This window comes from Hibiscus syriacus, unplaced genomic scaffold, assembly GCF_006381635.1.
Source record: "Hibiscus syriacus cultivar Baekdansim isolate YM2019G1 unplaced genomic scaffold, ASM638163v2 tig00111210_pilon, whole genome shotgun sequence".
NCBI lineage: Eukaryota > Viridiplantae > Streptophyta > Magnoliopsida > Malvales > Malvaceae > Hibiscus > Hibiscus syriacus.
This window is the reverse complement of record NW_024063021.1, coordinates 2,338,672-2,343,025: the sequence shown is the minus strand read 5'-3', so window position 1 is coordinate 2,343,025 and position 4,354 is coordinate 2,338,672. Positions and strand designations below refer to the sequence as shown.

The 4,354-nt window shown below is 29.9% G+C and overlaps 1 long non-coding RNA gene across 1 annotated transcript; it reads right to left on the bottom strand.

Annotated features, from left to right (window-relative positions):
- Nucleotides 1-3,251: 3,251 nt before the first annotated feature.
- Nucleotides 3,252-3,585, bottom strand: LOC120156020. Its single transcript, XR_005519028.1, has 3 exons — nt 3,532-3,585; nt 3,363-3,462; nt 3,252-3,276 (listed from the first exon to the last, which is right to left on the bottom strand). It is a non-coding gene; the product is annotated as an uncharacterized LOC120156020 (long non-coding RNA).
- Nucleotides 3,586-4,354: the final 769 nt, after the last annotated feature.

Below are 4,354 nucleotides of genomic sequence, written 5' to 3'. Positions count from 1 at the left end.
ATAACAAAATACATACGGTTCAATTCATTTCTGATTTGATCTCCAGGAAGGATAGACTGTCCTGACTTTCCTAGCTTTGATCTTCTTGTTTCTTTGTACCTACGTGTGAAACACTCACACACTAAGTTTTTGACTTAGTGAGGCATATAATGAATAAATAAAACATTAAAACATTTAATCATATACTTAACTTTTATAAACATCATAGGGTACAATAACCATCATACATTTCACCAAACAAGAACATATAACATCATGTACTTTCATTTATGTTATTCTTTTAATAACCCAATGTATATCATTGAGAAATTAAGGTATGTGAGTGCATTGAGGTTGTGCACTAATGCAGTCACTACTGCTCATATAAATTGCATCGAAGTGTCGTGTAGAATATGTATCAATGTGCCATGTAGAAATGTCCCAAAGGACCACATAGAGATGTCCCGAAGGACCGCGTAGAAATGTCCCGAAGGACCACGTAGAATTATCTCGAATCCACTTAGAACCCTCGACTCTTGACATGCTAATTATACCTTTAGCACTCATATCACAAACTTTTGGGCTTTATCATTTATACCATTTCACATAGCTTATATCACATAGACAAATAATCACATATATCATGTCATATAGCTTATATCACATTTTCATATAATCTCATAGATCATGTCACATAGCATGAAATATAAACAATGCATGTTCACATAGTAATAGAATCAAAACTACGCTTATATTCATATAAACATATAATCATATTTCATAAACTTTCGAACATTGTTTTTAATCAATTATCAGAAATAGACTCATTGCAAGTCTTCTTCCCATAAGACAATATATATAGTAGTATGCACTCACCTTAGCCTCACTTAGTCAAAGCAAAACTCTTATCTCTCATTGGTCAATCTTATATTGTCGATTCATCCGGAACTTGCTTTAGTTCGATATCTACACAAATATACGATCGACATGAATATCAGAATTCGAATCACTTTTAATCAATCATCAATAACTTAAGCTAAAAGAAACACTTAATTCACAATTTCATTCTAAATAGTATCGTTACCCATGCCAGTACCGATACTTCCTCACTATGGTATCGATACTATACTTCAATATTGATACCCATTCTACAATCCAGAATTTCATCTCTAAAAATGGTACTGATACTTACCATCAGTATCGATACCTTTAGTATCGATGCTACTCCTTCGGTATCGATACTGTTATTCTTATAGTATCGATATTGTTCTTCCAATATCAATACCTTTAGTATCGATGCTACTCCTTCGGTATCGATACTGTTATTCTGACTCGTATTATTTCATCTTATGGTATCGATATTGTTCTTCCAGTATCAATACTCAAACCCAATTTTCACCTATTTTTGCTTTGAAGTATTGGTATTGTTCATCCAGTACCGATACCCCTTACTCAGAACTTACTCATTTCAACCCCAAATTTACCAAAACTCATCTAAATTTTCCACTTTACGGGTTGTTTGTTTACTTCAGAATGATTAAGCGTTGAATGATTCAGAGGCTCTGTATGAATTAGCTCTGAATGTGACATGTTGTTTGATAATGACTCTTAATCATTCAAAATATACTTTTGTGTTGAATCATTCAGCACTGTTTTGCTAAATCATTCAGCACTGAATCATTCAGAGATGAAAAACAAACACGCTGAATGTTGAACGGTTCAGTATTCAGTGTTGAATGATTCCATTCAGAGCCAAACAAACAACCCATTACTCTACTTTTAGGCCTTTAAACTCGACTACTCTTATAAAAACCAACTTATATTACTTAAACACACTTAAACATCCAAGATCCCACATGATCACTTGAAACCAAAAATTATACCAATTTGTCAACATGTCCCAAATTCTTTTCGAACAGCTTAAACTTCTTATTCTAATTGATGACAAGTCAAATTTAATTTCCAAATTCAATTACTAATCATTTCTGATCAAGTCAATCAAAAACCCTTTTTACAAATTCCTCTTTAATTCACTCATCTCATAGCTTTAATCTTTCCTTAATCTTATATAACACCCAAAAACCAAGAATTAACTTAAAAATGAAAGGAATAATCAACTTGAGACAAACTCGCCTTAGGTATGAACTCACGGTAGAGAGGAGGAAGAAAAGATGAAGATGAGAGAATTCTAGATTTTCCTCTCTCTATTTATCCACGTGTTTATAATACACCAGTAATGAAATTTTAATTCAGTTCTTTGTTTAATGACCATTATACCCTTTCATCTTTCAATTATTACTAATCAACCTACACCAATAATTTTTAATTAAATCCCTGAACTTTTCAATTTATCTAAATTGATCACGAAGTTTTAAAATCTTACGCTTTGGTCTCTAGCCCGATATTTGAAAACGTTACATCAGTCACCTTTTTTCTTTGTATGATCTTTGTATGATCGTTGACATCAAAATAATTTATCATTATATTAATCGTTTTCATTTCATACATATATATTCTTATTCATCAAATTAAAAAAAGTTACATTTCGAAATATTTTATTAATTTTTATTATATTTTATATTTATATATCCTATTCATCAAATTTAAAAATTATATTTCAATCATTTTTATTATTTTTCATTGTATAATCATTAAGTGAATTAATCATTTTCTTTTCATATTTATATACTTATCCATCAAATTTTAAAAATTATATTTCTACTTTTTCTTTCATATGATCACTGACATCAAGGTAAACTATCATTAGATTAATTATTTTCTTTTCATATTTATGCATTTTGGTTCACCAAATTTGAAAAGTTACATTTGAGTCACTTTTCCTTTCATAAGATCACCGACATCAAATCTCAAAGAAACCCTGCAGGTCCACAAATACCTGTAGGATAAAGTTGAGTCCAAGGGGACAAGTTGACATCAATGACTTGTTCGAACTCGGGACGTTGATATCATAGCAAACACTTATTGTTTCTTCTCCATCAAGGAGAGTAGTGGATTGCGGTGGCAAGATATTTTCAGCAACAGACTGACATTGATCTCTGCAAATAAGAGTTGAAGATCAAATTAAACAAAACCAGTGATGCTTATGACAATTAAAATCTGTACATGTTTTCGCCATCAGCACCTTTGAGGGAGAAGACCATTTGAATCCAAAAAGTTCAAGATCTGAACTTGTGGATCTTTTTGGGGTATCCAATCTGAAGTACTTCCTGTAACGAAACCACTTAAATCTGCAGCCTCTGGGGCTTTAAAAGTAGTGTATTTTTCCTGTAAAGCTTGCTGTTGGTTCGAATCAAGAAAAATTTCAGTGTAACTCATGCATCGATAACTAAAGAATTACTCATAGATATACACTCATGGCTCACCTTCTGCAATCGCACTTGTTTCAGTGTTTCCTCGAGGATCTGCTCGTGAAACTCAGCCTGACTCAACGTTGTGATTTCTGCAGGTCCACTTTCGAAGATGCTGCAACGAGTTTCATGTTTAGTTTAAGCATTGATTTCGTCAAATAGGTGCTGTAATCGAAGAGTATACTTTAGTCTTTTCTGCATATCTGCAATCCGGGACTTGCATTCAACAATCTCTTGTTGCAGTTCCTTTGAATCGCTGCTTACCGGGCTGCTTTATAACACAACAAAGGATATGAACGTTAAACACGGAAATACAATGAGGAATCAGAGGTAGATGAGGGAACCTAAATTACCTGGCAGCTTCATCTCTTAGCTTCCCAAGTGCCTTTACTAGCAACTGAAGACGTCTTCTAACATCTACGCGTGGTCTGCGCGGCGCAAATATGATCTTATGTCTGTAGACGTCTTCTAACCTCTTAAAGAGGTTTTATATTTAATTTTATATTATATTTGATTCTAATTTTAATATTAATTTTATAAATAAATTAAATATTAATTTTTTAATATTATATTATAGATATTAATTTTAATATTTCTTTTTTAAATAAATTAAATATTAATTTTTTAATATTATATTAGAGATATTTAATTTTACATCGAATAATTTATTTTATATATTATTAAAATTTTATATTTATTTTAATTATTTTGATTTAAGTTTAAATAAAATATTTTTTGGATTTGTTATTTTTAAATTATATTTAAACTTTTTATACAAAATGTAAGTATTTAAACCACATTGTTTAATAAAAAATGATTTCATTGTTTGATAATAAAGATTTTAAAATTTAAAAAAATTATAAATTATGTTTTTAAAATTTTAAAATATAATCACAATTAAATAAAAATAATCATAAAATATTTTTATAAATTCAAAAATATTTTCTAAAAATATCATATAATTATAAAAATAAATTATGAATATATATTTTAAAAAATTAAAAGTA